We start from the raw sequence: 21,696 nt of genomic DNA on the forward strand, positions 1-21,696 counted from the left end.
TGAAGAGTGTTAGTGAGGGGCTCTGCCTAATGTAGATTGGAATCCTGTTCCAAAGCATGGGGAGTCTCTGGGACAGGAATCTATCCCTCCTACACATCCTGTTTATCATTGTGGTGAGGTTTAGATCCCTAGAATGTGTGGCTCTTGGGGGTTTGTTTTTTTTTTAGGTGGAGCATGGGGTTGGACATGGTCTTGTATGTCAGGCAGAGATCACCTCTGAGTAAGCGGTATGCAACCAAGTACAGCTGGAGTTTCTTCAGTCAGGCTGCATAGGGCATCTGTTTGAGGCCAGTAATCCTCTTGGTGAGGTACTTCTGTGGTCTTTCCAGCTGTTGCAGGTGTCTTGTAAGGTACATTCCAAATGGGGTGTTGTACTCTATGATGGGTCTGATCAGTGATGAGTAGAGAGGCACAATAACAACCTCTTTTGTTCTACATGTGAACCCTTTTTTGATTAGGTGGGCCACATAGAAGGATTTTCTAACCACCTTGGCAATATGATTATCAAAGGAGAGATTACTATCTACTTGGGTCCCCAGCTCCCTCATTACATTTTCTGTATTTAGGGGACTACCACGTATGTGGTAGTTCACGGGTACTTTGTTTTTTCCAAAGGGGATGATTATGCACTTTTTGGCATTTAGCTTGAGGCCATGATTTTGACACCAGGTATCCATCTCAGTGAGACCCTTCTGGAGGATGTCTGTATCAGCTGGAGAGTCAGTTATGGCCTCCAGTTTGCAGTCATCTGCAAACTTGGTCAGCCATAGTCCTCCTGTGCTTGCTTTTACCTTTGAGAAGTATATACCGAACAGGAAGTGTCCCAGGACTGAGCCCTGTGGGATGCCACTTGTAACTGGTTTAGAGCCGGATCTAGAGCCTACAACTCTCACCTTGTGGGCTTTATCTGTGAGCCAACTGGCAACCCATCTTGTGATGTAGGGGTTTATGTTCAGGCTGGTGAGCTTGTCTATAATACCAGAATGGGGAATGGTGTGGAAAGCCTTTGTAAAGTCTAAGTAGGCTGTGTGGATCTCCTGTCCCTCTTCTAAAGCCTTGGTAACTGTCTCAAATAAGTCCACCAGGTTTAGGAGGCATGATCTGCCCTTAACAAAGCCAAACTGGGTAGGGACCAATGTTTGGAGGTTCCCAATGTCTCTGTTAATGAGTTCCATGATGATGCACTCCATAGCCTTGCAGACCAGGCTAGTCAGGCTTATAGGGTGATAGCTCCTGGGGTCTGGTGTGGCTCCACCTTTGTGAAGTGGGATAACTGTTGCTGTGTGCCATGCTATGGGTATGGAGCCTGCAGAGAGGCTGAGTTTGAACAGTGTGCTTAGGTGAGGGGTTAGTTCATTTTGGAGCTTGTGTAAGACACAGCCTGGGACACCATACAGTCCCATTGATGCTGTGTTTTTGGCTTTTGATAGGGCTGTTTTAACTTGTGTCTTAGTGATTGCCAGGCCTCTACATTCTTCTGGTATGGTTATGGGCCCTTTAGGGGGTGAGAGGGGGGGTGACGTTTGCACTAAACCGGTCTGTAAGAATGTTGGCAATATCAGTCGGTTCAGTGAATTTTGTGCCATTCTGCACTAATTCAGTGCAGATCTGAGAGTTTTCACTTAGGTTCTTGACATAGCTAAAGGACGCTTTGTGGTTATCTTTGGAGTCCTTGGCAATTTTTCTTTTGAAGCTAGCCTTGGATGATTTTATAAGGGATCATAGTTTCTTGCTGATACTGATCAGGGATGTCCTTCCTTCTTGGGATTTTACTCTTTTCTGTACTACTTTCCTCCTTCTATTGTATAGCTTGTTTATGGCAGGGATCCACCAGACTGGTTTCCTTTTCTTGGAAGAGTGAGTCTTGTTTTTTCTTGGGATAGCATGATCCATGCATTCTTGCAGGAGCTCATAGAGTTCCTTTGTAAGGGATTCAGCAGCTTGGACAGCGTTGTCCTTTAGCATGGGGGCTGTGAACCTTTCCAGATATCCACATTCCGCCCCCACTCGCAATCAAGGAAACTACCATGAAAAACTTTTCAAAAGCAAACTTCCCTTTGGACATGCCTGAATAGGTAAAGTGAACTGTTTTATTGATTGGCTGGTAAGGTCGAATAGAGAGCCTTGTCCTTCTCTACAGTATAGCGGGGGGGGGGGTCTAGTGCTAAGGTTTATTAGTGCTTGCTATGAGTTTTGAGCAAGTACCGGGATGAGAAGTGAATGGTTTGAGTGCTTAAGTTGAAAGTTTGTCTAGTTCCAAGGGAAAAATTGAAGAGTAGACTTTGTGGAGCTGGGAATAGTTATACCCTAGCTAACCGGCACTGCCTGGCGCGCAACACCATGCAAATTTGGGTTTTATAGCAGGGAAATGAAAGAGATAGAAATTAGCCCAAAATGGACAAAATGGAAAATAAAGCAGATACAATCAAAAAAACACTTTAAATGCACAGAAGTGTCTATCACAATTGAGTGTGTATCCTACAACAGTTAAACAGGTAATTTAAACACAAAAAATGACTTTGTTAAAATGCAGGCAGTAAAATAAGTACAATATGTAGCTGAAACAAGCTTTTTAAATCACAGAAACTCTAGAAAATCAGTGTTTTAGGTGGAATTAGCTAAAGGCAGCAAGAAAATGCAGATACATAGTACTTAATCACTCCAAAGTCTCTCGTTTGTCTCTCTGCTGATGTAAAACTCTGCAGGACACCAGGCAGGAGCTTGCTGAGCTGTATACTAGCTCAAAAACCTCACAAATGCAGTTTTTATAGCAGGGAAATGAAAGAGATAGAAATTAGCCCAAAATGGCCAATAAACTACTAACATCTGGGCTGAAATCACTCCTCCAGGGACAGATAGGCTGCTCAAAGCTCCCTCTCTCACAGTGAACAAAGAAACTTCCTTCTATCCAAACAAGGTATGGTCAAACACAGAAACTTGTAACACAGCCCTGAATTCAGCACTAACCTGAAAACTGGACTATACTAGCTTAGAAAGGCAGGAAAACAAGTATTTTTTTTGCTTTTTTTTTTTTTTTTCAGAAAATAAAGCAGATACAATAAAAAAATAATCATTGTGTAGTTCCTGTGGTACAGAGTTTGATTCTCTCAGCCCTCATTTGCTCAGTGTGTAACCTTGAGCAAATCACTTAATCAGATATTGCTCCCAGGTTATATTAAGGGACTGTGTGACCAGTGGGCCTACCTGGTTAACAAATGGACATTATTATTGTGACATTCCCTCTTTGGGCCAGTAATCAAGAAGCCTGAATCCTCATCACTGACATTGTAGAAGGACGTTCATTTGGAAAAAATAGATACACACAGTATTTCCAGATGCAGCTCTCTGCATCAAGCACATTTTTCCTTAAGAGTATACAGTGAACACACTCATTCCTGGGTCTGGGTCTCTCTCTCTTTCTCTCTCTTCAGGGCCCCAATAAGACTGCCCAGTGGCACAGCTATAGAGTTGAGTTGTCAGCCGAGTATCCAAGCCAAGTCCTCAGGTACCCTCTATGTGAAACCAGTGCTTCATGTCCCTGCTCTAAGCAGCTGACACACACATTCTCTGATATTTGATTGCCACACACACACACACACACACACACACACACACACACACACACACACACACACACACACACACACACACCTACCTAGGAAAGCCTGGCACAGATTTAATAGCTATGCCCCCTTCTGCCCAGACTATAAGGCAGTCACACTGCCACCAGACACTCCAAAATCAGCTAGAGTGAAGTTAAGGTTAATACAAATGGCAGTGTTTGATCAATGTAGTAAGGCTTTCAAGAGAACATTGTAGTGTTTCACCAATGCAGTAAGGCTTTCAGGATTGGCCACGGACTCACCAAATAGCTATAACTACTCTCAAAGGTTAAAATATTCTCTAAAGGACCAGCCACAATGAAAAGTTTAAATGTATTTAGAAATAAATAATAAAATATTAAATATCTCTTTGTAAAAACACCAGAGTTTCAGCCACAGGAAATATTAAAATAACACAGATGAATAGATTCACACAGATACAGAAAAATAGTACTTAACTAATCTCACTATATTTTCCTGACTGATCTAAAGAATTACTATTCTCTGGTCACTTAGTAGAACAAGGCAAGATGAAGTAGAGTAGGGGTCCTTCTTTGTCAGGGTCCAAGAACAGAGTGTTCTGAGATTTCAGTCTCTCATTTAGTATTAAAATATCATTACAGAGCTGGCTTACAGAATGACATCACAGACTGTCTTATAATAAAGTGGATAAAATCAGCTGCCTCATTCTAATGTATTATACTACTGAATGAAATGCTACCTTGCTTAGCTACTACAACTGTTTATGTTCTAATATTAGAATTAATAATTATAAAGTTTTTATATATGTATTCCAACAAATCTGGAACATGTATCTATATGTAATTGTATAAAAAACTCCAACTGTTATGTCTTATGTATCTGTTTATTTGGAGCTTTTCTCCCTGGGTCTCTGCTGAAAATGGACCTGAATCCTGTCGAACTTTCCTGGTTAACAAATTTAAAATAAATAAATATAAATAAATAAATCTGGTCATATGACTTCTGATTCCCATACTACTGCTTAGCTAGAAACTGAACAAGAATTTAGCACATATATGTTACCTTACACACACACACACACACACACACACACACACACACACACACATATGCAATCATCAGCATATATTTCAAACATGGCCATGCCACTTATCATCTAACTCTTTTCTAAAACCTTCTGTATTTCTAAGGCCACTTATTCTATCACTCAAAGAAAAAAGGCCCTATGTAAAGTGGACACCCCTGTCTCGTGCCCCAAATGATCTTCTGCATTGAAATATCTTAATTTATGGATATATTAAAAAGTGAAAACATCATACAGTATCTTAATTCCCCAAGTCAGTTCATTAACTTTTTTTTCTTTGCAGAACGTCAAAGAGGAACTATTCCCTGTATCATAGGTCATTTGGATGTCAAATCCTTGATTTCTTATACCCTCTTTGGTGTCTTTAAAGAAAGTTGGTCAGATCCCATTAATTATCTATATTTTGTCTACCTTTTATAAATCCATTTTGTTCTGGTCTAAATATTCTGGGCAAAACTTTGCTAGAATTTTTGCCAGAATTTTATCTTTTCTGTCTCCCTTGTACTTTTGTATTGCAATAATTCTAGCATGTCTCATATTCCCCAAAATTGTTTGCCTCCTCCACATATGTTCACATTGGTCTAGTAATATTAATGCCACTTTTTTTTTAGTCTACTTATGACATTCATAAGGAAACCTCTATGGGTCCAAAGCTATACCTCACAACCTCTTAGCACAAGAAATCTGGACAAAGCCAAAAATAATGAGGGGAGATAATGGCACAAAAATAGCGGCAGATTTTAAATATTGGCCTTCTAAACATAGAATGTTGCTAGAAAAAAAGGTACTTTGTTAGCATACATTTTCTGAAGGATATAAAGTCTGAAACTCAAATGCCTGTCATTATTTAATTACTTTTATCCTCGGTGATTTGCCAGAAAACCACAAATTGTGTGAAGAGAAGACCCAAAATATGAGGCAAAAATCTAGACAGTGTGCAAACATTTGTGCAGTAGAGAAGTGAGTCTGGAGCTTTTAACACTTTTTTATATTCTGTAATTCTATCTGAATCTCCTGTAATAGGTCTGTCATTTTTTGCTGGCGTTCCTCACATATAAACTTTGTAATTCTTGTATTCTTGAACTATTCTGGTATCTGCCTCCTCACTCATATTTTTTATCTGTTTCTTCAAAATATTATCTAAATGCTTGTATCATTCAATCTGGTGAGGTTAGTACCTGCCCTGGTCTATCCTTTATACTATCCATGAAATGCTCTCTAGATTTTTCCTAATAGGCCCATGCAATGTGTTTTGCCCATTGTTTTTTGTTCGTGACCTTTTTAGTCATTGTTTTATTTTGTTAGCTGGGATATTTTGCAGACACCCTAATGTTTATGGATATCAGTTGGCTACCACAACCCTGTGTTTCCAAATGTTAGTCAAACATTCCACTTATGCTGTGCTGATGATGCCATAAGAAGGGAGAAACATGCATATCCACAGTTAGTGGGGTTTGGCTTTATTGGACTGTAATTGTCCATAACTAGACTTAAAAGAAAAAGTCATGGACATTCAGAATTGACATTTAGTTGAAGCACCTGATATCCTTAAAGGTTAATTTGCATATATCCCATGTTGCCTCTAATACAAGAGGTTTAATGTATCACACAGTGAAAAATCTAGCTTTGCTAGATTTTTCTTTTTGTGTCTTCTGTACAATAGGAAACATATGTATCTCACCCCTTTAAAGTACAGTAGATATATCCAAAAAGAAAAGCAGATTTTCACTTTCTATGGTGTAACATACTATATCTGCAGCTGCAGTGAGCCTGCTTAACTGAGATGAATGTGAAAGTAAATTGACATATCAAGCACAACAGATATTATATACATTTGATGATTGTGTTGCACTTGCATATGCATCAAACTTTAAAATAAATTGGTCAATACTGACCATAGTCTTCAAATTCCAGTAACAAACTATAACAAAATCTATGCAGTGGTGTGTAATTTTTCAGCTCACATACACTAAGCAAATATCCAGCTTGTTGTTAGTTTGGCATGCCCTTTGTTACTTTATGTATGGACAGCTTATATAGATCTGGCATAACTGTGCCAGCAATGTTCTGCATACTAACGTAAAAGAGCTTTAAAGAGATATAACTAGATACCCCCTGTGCATACCAAAATATCATCATTTGGCATGGACATTTGTGTTTACCATGTCTGTATGGAACAAAAAAAAAAAAAACACTTTTAAACAATACTAAGTGACAAATGATGATAAACTTTGCTTGTTCTGTACCTCACTTTATATACTGACTTCTTCTTTCGGCTTTTCCCGGTTAGGGGTCGCCACAGCGGATGATCTGTCCGCTCATGATTGGCAGTAGAGTTTTTATGGTGTCGAGTTGCCATCCCGGTGCCCAACCTTCCACAGAAGGTGCACACACGCACACACTCACACCTAGGGCCAATTTGGAGTGTCCAATCCACCTACTACATGTCTTTTTGATGTGGGAGGAAACCGGAGCACCCAGAGAATACCCACGCAATCACAGGGAGGACACACAAACTCGACACAGAAGGCAACCCAGCTGAGAATCGAACCGACATACATTTATTGCTGTTTTATTGCCTGTACAGTTTGTCAGTCTAAGTGGAGTACACTAGAATACTTTAACAGTGTGCAAATATTCCATCACAGCTTATTGAGAGTCACTCTCCTTCCAGTTTTGAGGTGTATTGTCTCAACTGTACAATGGAGATGTGGTAGTATTCATAGATTCATAGAGTGTTACTAGGCTAATGAGCCAGGTGACCTTTCCAAGCCTAACTAAGTTTTCTCAAAAGAACACCAATGTCCTGTATCCAAACAGGACACTGAGGGCCAGGCATTTATAAACTACCTCTGTCAATAAGGGACATGGGTGCCAGGCCTGGTGTAAATTTCCTATTCCCCTTCCATAGGTCTAGGTTTTCAGAAACTGGGTAATAGATGATCTCAGCTTCACATGGATGGGAATACTGTTCCATAGGAGGGGCAAGTCTCTGGGACATATATCTGTCTTTCCTGTATGCTCTGTTTAAGTCACAGACAAATTTCAGGTCCTTAGATCTTGTATTTCTGGTACTGTTTTACTTACAAATATGCAGGAGATTCATATGATTAGGGTTTTCAGATGTCTTGTAAGCCAGGCACAGGTCACACCTCAGCAATGTATAGAAGACTGAGTAGAGGAAAAGGGCTTTAAGGAGCTCTGTATAAGGCAAGTCTGTTACTTCTTGTATTCATTTTGTAAAGAAACTCTGAGGTCTCTCTAGTTGCTGCATATATACAGGTAGGCAAATACCGAAGGGAGCATTGTATTCTATGATTGGTCTGATAAGGGTGGAGTACAGTGGGATAATGACCTCTATGGACCTTGATGCCATGCCCTTACTTATAAGCTAAAATAACATAAAAGAATTTCCTCACCACTGTGTCCACATGTGGGTCAAAGGTAAGGTTACTTTCTACATGCATACATACCCTGACCACTTGATTGACTCTTAGGGGCATATTATTAACAATGTAATAAACCAGGATGGCTGGCTTCCCAAATGGTACAATTATACATTTCTCAGCATTGAGTTTAAGATCCATGGCCTTGGCACCATTTGCTAGTCAGAGATAAGCCTTCTTGAAGAATGCTAGTGTCTGCAGGGGAGTCAATGATAACCCCCAGCTTGAAGTCATCTGCAAACTTAGTCAGGCATAAACCTTCAGCATTTTCTTCCATTTCAGAGAAATAGATGCCGAAAAGGAGTGGGCCCAGTATCGAGCCCTAGGGGACTTCACTAGTGATTGACCTCTTGGTGGAGGTGACCTCACTTATTTTGACCTCCTGGGTCCTATCAGTTAGCCAGTTGGTTATCCAGCAGGTGATAAAAGGGTTTATACCCAAATTATTGAGCTTGTCTATGATGCCTGGATGGGGTATTGTATAAAAAGCCTTAGCCTACTAATTTATAGAAAGAGTTGAAAAGTTATTATCTCTTTTCACCATTCAGCTGCTATAACAAAACAAATAGTAGAAACCTGGTACTAAATAAAGATTTGCATACCAACAGGGATGGTATAATACATTTTTAGTCTTTGGTTATTAATTTAAAAGTCATTTTGCCACTATATAAGCCTCTTCAGAACTTTTAAATTATGCCATTTTCTTCCTTTTGGTTTGCAATGAATTCTGGGCACAAAAGAACTTTTTTGTAATTGTTGTGGATCTATGAAATTTCAGTATAAAAATGCAAGCAATTCATACTTTATACAAACACCAGAGAGTGGCTATAGTAATGTAAATGTGCACCTGCATCTTTAAATTGTGTTACTGTATATGAGATCTCTCCTCAAGTCAGTGGCGGCTGGTGACTTCAAATCAAAGGGGGGGCTGCAGGAGACAGCTGAATGGGTGGGGTCAATGGGAAGGGGTGTGACAAACGAGAACGGGGAGGAGCTATGCTCAAAACCACAAAAACTAACTAAATACACTTCCCTGGGTGCCAAACCGTCATTATAATAGTCCAATCAAGACAAAATGAAGTGTAGAAGAATAAAAATATTTCAATGCATTGGCTGCATGACAGCTTACGTAATATCTAGATGGAAACAAAAAGGTTGTGAGGCATGAAAAAATAAATTACTTTTTAAATACATTAATGGAATGCCAGTCAAAATCAAGTATAAGAAAAACAAGCAGCACTCAACTCAAACCACTTCTTGCACTGCAGTTCTAATTATAATTTATATTCAGCTTTATTAAAGTACCAAGTTACATGCTGAAAGTAGAAATCTCTGATGCCCCCACTTGTAAAAATGTTTCTTATCCAAAAAAAGACCTGCTGCCTGACAACTATCTACTTGTTTCATGGGGAAAACATGATCAAAGTAAAAAATGAAAAGCAAACAAGAAATAAGCTCAAGATACATTGCTTAAAAGGATTACTGTACAGGTTATGGACCACACGACTGGCATTCTGTTTAGTTTATGGGTAAAGCCTGCAGAGATGACTGGAAGTCTCCAAGTGTAATGAGCTTCTTAAAATAATGTAATCCTGTCCTTTATTACAAATACTGTCATATGCATTTCAATACCCAAGGCTTATACATTATCTATTTAAGTATTCTCTACATGGCAACAACAGAAAGGCTTTCAATGTTGGCAATTCTTTAACAGTATGCTTATTAAAACTTACTTGCATCTTATGATCTCAGCCAAGCTTACCTGATGGTCATTAAAGTATTACTACTTAAACACAGAGCAACAGGCACTTTGAGTAATAAGCATAAATCAACAGTACAAAAAATATGACAGAAACCAGACCATTCTGCAAAAATCAAGGACAGATGAAAAGCCACTCTAGTACTTGTGTCTACCTTAGATGGGGGGGGGGGGGGTACTCTGCACATTTACACTGCATAACTACTCCTTGTCTTGCTTCGACACATCCAGAGTCACTACATGGGGGAGTGGGGTGCAACAAGTATGTCACAATTTGAAATGTCTCTGGCTGACTGTGATGGCCCTGACACATTTGTCATACCTCTCAACCTCAGAGCAAGAAATCTGGACAAAGCCATACAAAGAAGTGGGACAAAGGCCCAAAAATAAGGACAATTTTTAAATATTGCTTTTATAAACTTTGAAAGATAATAGAATAGGTCTTGCATTAGTATGAATTTTCTGAATGGTATGAAATCTAAAACTCAAATGTCTGTCATTATTTTTCTAACTTCAGTCTTTAATGATATGTCACTAATTTGCCAAACAAAACCACAATTTTATGAAAAATGGACCAAAAATGTGATGTAAAAATATAAAATAGCCACACAATACAGCTGGGAACCTGTCAAAGAAGGGACACTTTAATATTAGTACTGCTAAATTGAGCAGCTGACAAAATAAAAGAATCTACATGCATTTCTGAAATAAAAGTAATCTATAACTCTGATTATTACAGTTATTTCTTAATTGTAAACCCTTCATGTTTTCTTCCAAAATTGCTATTTTGCAGAGCGATTATTAGGGGGAAGAGCAACATTTTGAGCCAAAATCTGGGACAGTTGAGAGGTTTGGCTATGCCTAATTCTATAAAGCAATTTATTTGCATGTACCTCTCAACCTGTTAATGCAATAAATCTGGACAAGGCCACATATATTGGGGGAACATATAAACAGTACTAAAAATTGCTCTTGTATAAACTGAGATAGTTGATAGAACAACAGGCCTTACTTTAGCATGCATTTTTCTGAAGGTTATGAAGTCTGAAACTCAGTGTGTCATTATTTAGTGACTTCATTCCTAAATGATTTGCCAGAAAACCACAAATTTTATGAGGTACAAACCAAAAATAAGAAGCAAAAATCTATTCATTCTTTGAAAATCTGGACAGTTGTGAGGTATAGTTCAGCTGGGGCCGTCTTTAGGTTTGCCGCCCTTCCCTCTCACAAAATCATGGTCGAATGGAGCCTCCCCCTGCAGCCATTCCAATGATCCATTACTTGGCTATTTCACTCCCATTTACCATAAACACTAATGTGCATACTGATTTACTTCTATGATGATTTGGACTTCATTTGAAAGTTTTATTTTGCATTTTACAGCACAAACACTAAGACATCTGCTAAACAAACTTAGCATTACAACTTCTCTGCCCTTGAAACTCACATTCATTGAAACAGCATTGAAACCCACATTCAAAGAAAATACATTTTACCAGTGGCAGATAAAGATTAATTCTGGGCTGTTTTCAAATCATAGGCCCCTTGCATATGAAACATACATGTGCTCTTTGATACACCTTCCTATTGTTTTGAACATTTTTCCAGTAAACTATGAAACAAAACGCATGCACCAATAATGACAAAACTGCCCAATTCAGAACATCTTTCCAGTAAACAATGAAACAAAATGCATGCACCCATAATGACAAAACTGTCCAGTTCAGAACATTTCCATCATAAAAGTCTACTCAAACTTCTACAGTCCACCATTATCAGTAAATATGCACAATTCTACAGTCCACCATTATCAGTAAATATGCACAATTCTACAGTCCACCATTATCAGTAAATATGCACAATTCGACAGTCCACCATTATCAGTAAATATGCACAATCTCTAAAGAAGTAAAAAAGTCATCTAATTCCACATTAAATAAATCTGTAACTAATGAAGAGGTTGCTGCTAGCAAACACCTTTATATTTCATGGTTTCATCGAAAAATAAAGTGTCTGATGCCCCTGAGGAATAAATTGCCTATATTACATTAAAAATGATAAGCTGGTAATATTGCAATAGGAAATGGATGGCAAACTGATAACAGGCTCATAGTTAGTATCTTAACTTTTTCAGTATGGCAGCATTCATCCCTTGTGGGAGTAGAACCAACAACCTTCTGCATCAAAAGCAAGTACACAACCTGTTGTGCTATTAACAATGCAAGCTGACTTAGCATAAGCAGCACTAAACTTCTCTTCCCCTGCAGCTCTCAGCTCCTTGTAAAATCTACTCAATACTCAACTGCATCTCAACTTCGCAGCACAAGAAATCTGGAAAAAGCCAAATTTATTGGGGGGGAGTCAAAAGCCCAAAAACCAGGGACACATTAAACATTGCTTGTATAATCTTGGAAAGTTGCTAGAATAAAATGCTGTGTTACCAGCATACATTTTAATGCCAAGGTCCCTGTGCAAAAGAGTCAGAGCAACATACCACTATGCCAAATCAGTTGCGTTGTGAAAGAAAAATACTGTGTTACCACCATAACTTTTACTGCCAAGGTCCCTGTGCAAAACAGTTAGAGCAACATACCACTACACCAAATCAGCTGCTTTGTGAAAAAGCATAAGACTGAAACTTAAATGGCTATCATTTAATGAATTCAGGTCTCACCATAGCTGTCAACCTCTTAGCACAAAACACCTGGACAAACCCAGTAATGAGGGAATACAGCCCTCAAACATATTCAGTGAATACAGTTCTTGCCATAGCTGTCAACCTTAGCACAAAAAAAAACTGGACAAAGCCAATAATGGGGTAATATAGTCCCAAAAATAAGGACAAATTTCAAATATTCATCTTATAAACTTAGGTTGTGTTACTATGTATTTTCTGAAAAATATGAAGTCTGAAATTCAAATGCCTGTCAATTTTACTTCTGATGGAACAAAAACAATTTTCAGCAGAGGCCCAGGGAGAAATTCTGCAGACACATGTCTTTGTAAAATGGCAGGACACCAGAGCAAATCCACATAAACACAGGGATAAGATGCAGACTCCACACAGAAGGCACCCCAGCCAAGAATCAAACCAGAAAACCTATAGCTGTAAGGCAACAATACTACCACTGCACCATCAAATATGTAAGGAATTAAACATTCAGAAACCTGAAGTCTGAAATTCAAATGCCTGTCAATTTTATTTAACATTTGTTAATCAGGACAGTCTGACTTGGAACAAAAAAACAATTTTCAGCAGAGGCCCAGGAAGAAATAATGCAGACACATCTTTGTAACATGGGAGGACACAAAAGCAAACCCACACAAACACAGGGAGAAGATGCAGACCCCACAAAGAAGGCACCCCAAACAAGAATCAAACCTGAGAACATGCAGCTGTGAGGCAACAATGCTACCACTGCACCATCAAATATCAAGCATTGCAACATTTAGAAACCACAGATATTATGAGGAACAGATCAAATATGAGGCAAAAATCTGCAATTTTTTTACAAATGGTGGTGGGTAGGGAATTCAGGTCTTTAACACCTGCATACAAGGTACAGGGTTCAAGCCTGAGGTATTCCCTACCACACCACCATGAGTCTAGTCACCAGTATATAGCAACTGGGGCATTTACACAAACACACACACACACACACACACACACACACACACACACACACACACACACACACACACACACACACACACACACACACACACACACACACACACACACACACACACACACACACCAAATCCCCATCCACACACACACACCAAATCCCAGTCCACACACACACACCAAATCCCCGTCCACACATAACATCCATAGCTGCAAACCACACACACACACACTTACCTGCTCCAAATCCCCATCCACACATAAAATCCATAGCTGCAAACCATGCCCATCCACATTGTGAGATCTTCCCACCTGTCCACAGCTCCAAATCATGAGATCTTCTCTTGACAAGACTGCTGACGGTGCAGTCCGACTCTGATAAGTTTCCGGGACAGTCTATTGCAGTTACAACTGCATAGACTTCTGGGATCTTGCTCTTCCATGTTTCCCAGTCCAGACTGCTGCTGAAACAGTCTGTGCATGCTCCAGGCTGTCTCAGCAGCAGTCTGGACTAGTGCACAAAATCCATAGCTGCAAACCATGCCCATCCACATTGCGAGATCTTCCCACCTGTCCACAGCTCCAAATCATGAGATCTTCCCTTGACGAGACTGCTGATGTTGCAATCTGACTCCGATGAGTTTCCAGGACAGTCTATTGCAGTTACAAATACATAGACTTCTGGGATTTTGCTCTTCCATGTTTCCCAGTCCAGACTGCTGTTGAAACAGTCTGCACATGCTCGAGACTGTCTCAGCAGCAGTCTGGACTAATGCGCGTCCGCGAATTTTGAATTTTTTTTATCTTTTATTTATTTTTTTTATTTTCTTTTAATTTCTTCATTTTTTACATCTGGGGGGGGGGCTGCAGTCCGGCAGTCCAATAGCACGGGCTGCCCCTGCCTCAAGTTACATCTGATTGATACCCTCCCACAAAATGCTCAGTGCTTTTAATTTGATTTCTGCTTCACCAAGAGCCAAACAATTGGTCTAATTCCACTACAGATAGTTGCTAATTTAGCTTTAGAGAGAGAGAGAGCATGTTGCTAACTTTGGCATAACTTTATTCTGTTGTTTGCAAGCCACTTAGTGTGACTATTCTATACATTTATTATATTATAAGATAACTATTATATTGCTTTAAATGGATTAATGTTGTGCCAAAAATACAAAATGAAGCATTGTGCAGTGTTAAATTATATTAAACAAATAGGTGCAGAAATGTTTCTGCTGGTTATACTGTAGTTTCAAAATAAACAGATTTTTATAAGTTAAGTTAAATGATATAAGGTGGCTATCATAGAAAGAAAGGATAGCTACATATGTTTAGAAACTAGTTTGGAATTTAGTATAGAAATCAAAAGAGAGAGATAAGCCAGACTTATCCTCAACCTTTGCTCATTTCCTGATGACTCTAAGTCTTTTCCAAATCCATGAATTATTTAAATAAAGATGATCAATGGTTTACTTAAAGTAATGCGGTTTAATACTACAAGTACATTATGAAATCTTGGGAAATATTACACCTGAAAATATTGAAATTTCTACAATACACAATATGTTAAGTTTTCAAAGAAAATAATCATTTTGCTTCACATTTACATTACCAGTAGGATGGCTACAGAAGTATGAATCATTGAAGATGTATGTGAGATGAATAATATACAAATTGCAACAATACAAAAAAAAAAAAAAGAAAAAGGAAATCCAACCAATTTAGTTATTAGGTATTGAGTGTTTTCAATGGCTTTAATTTGTTTTATCTTTCACAGAATAATCAGAGGTCACTCTGGTTGTGTTGTGCCCCCACATCCATGTTATTATCTATACTAACTCCTAAATCATTGTACCTTAGAATAATTTTCAGAGCTCCATGAAACTAGTATAAAAAACAGGAAATAACTTATTTTATTTTAGCAAAAATACTTAGAATTGATAGATGAAAGTATAAACTATATTATTAGTAGCTTTGGTGAACTTAGGAAAGTTTTTTCCTGTCAAATTATAAAGGAGAATATATCATTTGTGGAGATGAGCACTTCAAAGACCTCATTCTGACATGGCTTTAAAAAAAAGAAATGCAGCTTGTGACATCTGCTCTACAACAGATTCTTTCAAGGAACTTATACAGCATCATCAATCCAGTATAACATATTTAGAAGCATCCCTGAATGATCTTGATGAAAGACTGAATAAAGAAGAAAGCCAGAAAGATTTTCTCATCAAACAAAACTTTTGGCTTCTCACTAAAGTGAATGATCTGGAAAACAGGGAGAGAAGGTCAAATATAAGGATTTTTGGCATCCCTGAGAGACCTGAAGGAGAAGATATCATTTCTTCCCTGAATACCTGGATTCCAGAGATTTTAGATTTAAATGAGGGTCTGTCCTTTGACATTGAAAGGGCCCATAGAGCTTTAGGAAAGCCAGTGTTGACATTCTCCTCTACTTCTCCCAGATCAATACTCATAAAGTTTCTAATTTGGATAAGGAGTTGGTTCTAAAATCAGCCTGGAGGAAAAGTCCATTAAAATTTAATCAAAACCCAATTAGGCTTGATAATGACTATTCTACTAGGGTTTTGGAACAGAGGAAAAAAGCTTGGCCATTAATAAAATCGTTAAAGCAGAATAACATCAAAACTCAGCTTGTCTTTCCTGCCAGAATAAAAATTCTATATCAGAATGAAATGAGATAATTTAATGCCCTAGAGGAAGCCACTGTTTTTATTAAAAACAATAACATTATTTCCTTACCTGAAGATATGGAATGGGCATCTGCATCTCTGAAGAGAGTTACTGATAAATCTTCTTGGACTGATGTTAAAAAGAAAAAACAAAAAACTGACTCAAAGATTACTGCTCCACTAAATCTCTCAAAGCATCTACTGCAACTGGACTTTAATTTGTTTTGTACTTGCTAAATTTTCAAGTAAAGAACCTCAAGCAGTATGAACCAAAAAGTCAACGTTGTCAGCGTATATAACTGCTCACCCTAAACGCCAAAGATGCGCATCAAAAGTAGAACTTCTTTAAGTAGTGAAACAAACCAGGTCGGACATCCGTTAAAAAATCCACAGCTTTATTGCACACTCCACGTTAAGCGCTTTCACCTACTAGACCGTAGGCTTCATCAGAACAATTTTAAGAACAGTTATTTTCATTTAAATAGCATTACAATTTGGCGCCTTTTCTCAAAAGTGCCTTCACTTAAAGTGACATACACACAATTCCTAAAAACTATTCCTTTTAAAAACAAAACCAAACAAATAAATGCTTCATTTGTCCTATAAATATAACTAAAACATTCATATATCTATATGCAATCATAATATTGAAAAAATCTATTGACAATGTTCTAAAATGCTTTTACAGATATGCTGTCATTAAGTCCTGGGGGGGTAGTGGCATCCGTTAGGATTTGCCAATAACATTCTCTATACAATAAATAGTTTTTTAAATTTCCCCTCTCGATTTGGTTGAACTGTTTCTAAAATGCCAAATCTGAATTGATGATCAATCCCTTTCTGCATCACATGTTTTGCCAAGGCATTTTTGTCATCACTGTTTTTTATACTATACACATGGGCATATATTCTTTTCCTAAACTTTTGCTCAGTTTTGCCTATATAGTATGCAGTACACATTGTACAATAGGCAATATATACCAGGAATTTGCTGTCACAATTACCTTTTTTAAAAAATATCTTTGTACCATTGTAATTGGACAGTTTTCTTTCTTTTTCCAATGTTATATAACTGCACTGACTGCAGTTTCCACAACTCCTTGTATATAACTTCCTGCTACTAACTCCAGTTTTTTCTACTACTATAGGTCTTTCTAACAAATTCTTCAAATTAATTGCCATTTTGTATACACATTTCGGTTTAGTACCCATTAAATCAATCATGGCATCATTTGTTAACAATGTGTACCAGTATTTGTTCAATGTTTTTTCCACCTTTTTACTGTAGGGACTATATTCCACAATGCATGCTCTCCCTAAGCCATTTTTAATCTTATTCCTATCAATTGCACTAACTGTCAATTCATTGTTGTTTATTCCTAACAATGGGTATAAGTCCGTTCCTCTCCTTAATCTAAGTTCTTCTCTTATTTTTTCCATCATATTCATACTGTAACCCCTCTCTTTGAATAAGGACATAATGTACACAATTTCCCTGTTCATTTCTTCTGTTGACGATGTCATTCTCATGGCTCTGATACATTGCCCTTTAAATATGTTAATTTTAGTTCGGGTTGGATGACAGCTGTCAAAATCCAAGTAGGAATTGGTGAAAGTTTCCTTTCTGTGTATTTGGGAATGAAAGCTGCCCTCACTCCAGGTCACCAATGTATCCAGATATGGTACCCCTGTGTCATTACTATGGAATGTAAATTTCAGGAAGTTACTGCTTTGATTTAAATAATCTACAAAGCCTTCAAAACTATCCTGACTACCTTCCCATATTATGTAAATATCGTCCAAAAAACGGGAATAATATTTGATGTTGTTCATATATTCACTCTCAAAAATGTTGTTCCTTTCCCATTCTAACATAACTAGGTTAGCGTATATGGGGGCACAAGCTGCCCCCATAGCAACTCCCCTAGTTTGTCTATAAATTTTGCCATCATTGTATATGAAATTATTTTCTAACACAATCGACATTAGTTCATATACTAATCGAACTCTATCCCCCATCAAATCTCCATGTCTGTGTACACTATTTAGGAATGCTTCTAGTCCTTCGTCCGTGGGTATGCATGTATATATGTTTCAATAGTTATCCAACAAAAATTCTTCTATATGATAATCTATCTTCCTATATTTTCTTGTTGTATTCTACTTGATCATATATCACAATATATGATCAAGTAGAATACAACAAGAAAATAGCAAACATTTTAGATGATTCTGAGAACTATGAAGTTATATCACTGAATGAATTAAATAGTTCATATAGGAAGATAGATTATCATATAGAAGAATTTTTGTTGGATAACTTGATCACTGATGAGATGTATAGATACATTAAAGTTGAACATCCCACAATGGCCATTATGGTAGGAATACCAAAAATACATAAAAATTTGATGGATCCCCCATTTAGACCAATAGTGTCGGGGAGTAAGTTCAAGACCTTTCCGTTGGGTGCATTGGTGGATTCACTATTGAAACATATATATAAGAAGGTTCAGCACATGGTCAAGGATTCATGGGAATTTTTAAAGAACTTTCCAGTCAAACTTACTACTGGCCATTTGATCTTTGCAACAATAGATGTTGTGGATCTATTTACATGCATACCCACGGACGAAGGACTAGAAGCATTCCTAAATAGTGTACACAGACATGGAGATTTGATGGGGGATAGAGTTCGATTAGTATATGAACTAATGTCGATTGTGTTAGAAAATAATTTCATATACAATGATGGCAAAATTTATAGACAAACTAGGGGAGTTGCTATGGGGGCAGCTTGTGCCCCCATATACGCTAACCTAGTTATGTTAGAATGGGAAAGGAACAACATTTTTGAGAGTGAATATATGAACAACATCAAATATTATTCCCGTTTTTTGGACGATATTTACATAATATGGGAAGGTAGTCAGGATAGTTTTGAAGGCTTTGTAGATTATTTAAATCAAAGCAGTAACTTCCTGAAATTTACATTCCATAGTAATGACACAGGGTACCATATCTGGATACATTGGTGACCTGGAGTGAGGGCAGCTTTCATTCCCAAATACACAGAAAGGAAACTTTCACCAATTCCTACTTGGATTTTGACAGCTGTCATCCAACCCGAACTAAAATTAACATATTTAAAGGGCAATGTATCAGAGCCATGAGAATGACATCGGCAACAGAAGAAATGAACAGGGAAATTGTGTACATTATGTCCTTATTCAAAGAGAGGGGTTACAGTATGAATATGATGGAAAAATAAGAGAAGAACTTAGATTAAGGAGAGGAACGGACTTATACCCATTGTTAGGAATAAACAACAATGAATTGACAGTTAGTGCAATTGATAGGAATAAGATTAAAAATGGCTTAGGGAGAGCATGCATTGTGGAATATAGTCCCTACAGTAAAAAGGTGGAAAAAACATTGAACAAATACTGGTACACATTGTTAACAAATGATGCCATGATTGATTTAATGGGTACTAAACCGAAATGTGTATACAAAATGGCAATTAATTTGAAGAATTTGTTAGAAAGACCTATAGTAGTAGAAAAACTGGAGTTAGTAGCAGGAAGTTATATACAAGGAGTTGTGGAAACTGCAGTCAGTGCAGTTATATAACATTGGAAAAGAAAGAAAACTGTCCAATTACAATGGTACAAAGATATTTTTAAAAAGGTAATTGTGACAGCATATTCCTGGTATATATTGCCTATTGTACAATGTGTACTACATACTATATAGGCAAAACTGAGCAAAAGTTTAGGAAAAGAATATATGCCCATGTGTATAGTATAAAAACAGTGATGACAAAATGCCTTGGCAAAACATGTGATGCAGAAAGGGATTGATCATCAATTCAGATTTGGCATTTTAGAAACAGTTCAACCAAATCCGAGAGGGGAAATTTAAAACTATTTATTGTATAGAGAATGTTATTGGCAAATCCTAACGGATGCCACTACCCCCAGGACTTAATGACAGCATATCTGTAAAAGCATTTTAGAACATTGTCAATAGATTTTTCAATATTATGATTGCATATAGATATATGAATGTTTTAGTTATATTTATAGGACAAATGAAGCATTTATTTGTTTGGTTTTGTTTTTAAAAGGAATAGTTTTTAGGAATTGTGTGTATGTCACTTTAAGTGAAGGCACTTTTGAGAAAAGGCGCCAAATTGTAATGCTATTTAAATGAAAATAACTGTTCTTAAAATTGTTCTGATGAAGCCTACGGTCTAGTAGGTGAAAGCGCTTAACGTGGAGTGTGCAATAAAGCTGTGGATTTTTTAACGGATGTCCGACCTGGTTTGTTTCACTACTTAAAGAAGTTCTACTTTTGATGCGCATCTTTGGCGTTTAGGGTGAGAAATTTTCAAGTAAGGTATGTCATGACAATATTTTTCTTATTGCTTTTCTTTCTCTTTTTGCCTTTTCATTTCTATACTTTCTTTTTGTTCACATGACTGCGGTGGTGGTGCTGTGGTAGCATTGTCGCCTCACAGTTAGACGTTCTTCTGTTCGATTCTCAGTTAGAGCATCTTCTGTGTGGAGACATGGGTGAATGGGTACACCTTCATTGAAGGTTGTGCATCAGGGCCGGCAACTTGGCACATACAAATCTCCTGCCAATCATTAGCGGACTGGAGTTCTGCTGTGGCGACCCCTAACCGGGAAAAGCCGAAAGACACAACAACTTTCTTTTTGTTCATATTCAAATTAAATAAGTGTTTATGCTTTTAGTATATTAGTATATTACTGGTTTATTGAGTGATATAATTGAACAGTAAGCTATCTTTGCTTTTATGACCTTAAGATGACATGCTTTATATCAAGAGTATATAGCACTTTGCCCTGCTAAATGTTCTTCTGAGTTATTACACAGGCATAGTCACTGCTTAGATTAAGTTATCAAAACTGTTCTGGATACATGGGATAACAGGGCATATCTATTATTTAGTATATATTAACTAGTGTCTTTACTATTCATAACTTCTGATTGTTTCAGAATATATATTGGTACCTGTGTGAACAAAAAGCTGTTTACCAGCTTTTGACATAAATTGGCTCTCTCTGACAGATATGCTTGTATGTTTTATGGCACATGTTTTTTATAAGTTATGTTTCCTGTAGAGTTTACTGTTAAAGTACTCTTTTCTCTCTCATTGGCATTGGATGTTATTTTACTGTTTGGAAGTATCTGACAGTTAAACTTTGCATTTGTTACTGTAAATAAGCAGACTTTGTGATACAGTTAAAGTGAGGTCAGGAAACTGTACTGTGTAGCGTGCTGGATGGGAAAATGTCAATTTGAAATTTAAGAAGTGAAGCTTTCTTACTTAGCTTGTGACATCATGCATTCTATGCATGCAGATCAGATTGCATTACATCTAATGTGTATATGCAAGCCTGATTGTGAATGTCAAGTCTCTGATTGGTTAATATAGCACAATAGGCTTATTTTACAAGAATTATGAGCTACACTGTCTGCAGA

General features: G+C 37.5%; 1 long non-coding RNA gene across 3 annotated transcripts in view; it reads left to right on the plus strand.

The window, feature by feature from the left end:
* Nucleotides 1-21,696, plus strand: part of LOC122807252 — a 1,461,171-nt gene that overhangs the window by 869,139 nt on the left and 570,336 nt on the right. The window lies entirely within an intron of this gene.

This window comes from Protopterus annectens, chromosome 7.part0 (genome assembly GCF_019279795.1).
Source record: "Protopterus annectens isolate FY-2018-M chromosome 7.part0, PAN1.0, whole genome shotgun sequence".
In the NCBI taxonomy this organism is placed as follows: Eukaryota; Metazoa; Chordata; order Ceratodontiformes; family Protopteridae; genus Protopterus; species Protopterus annectens.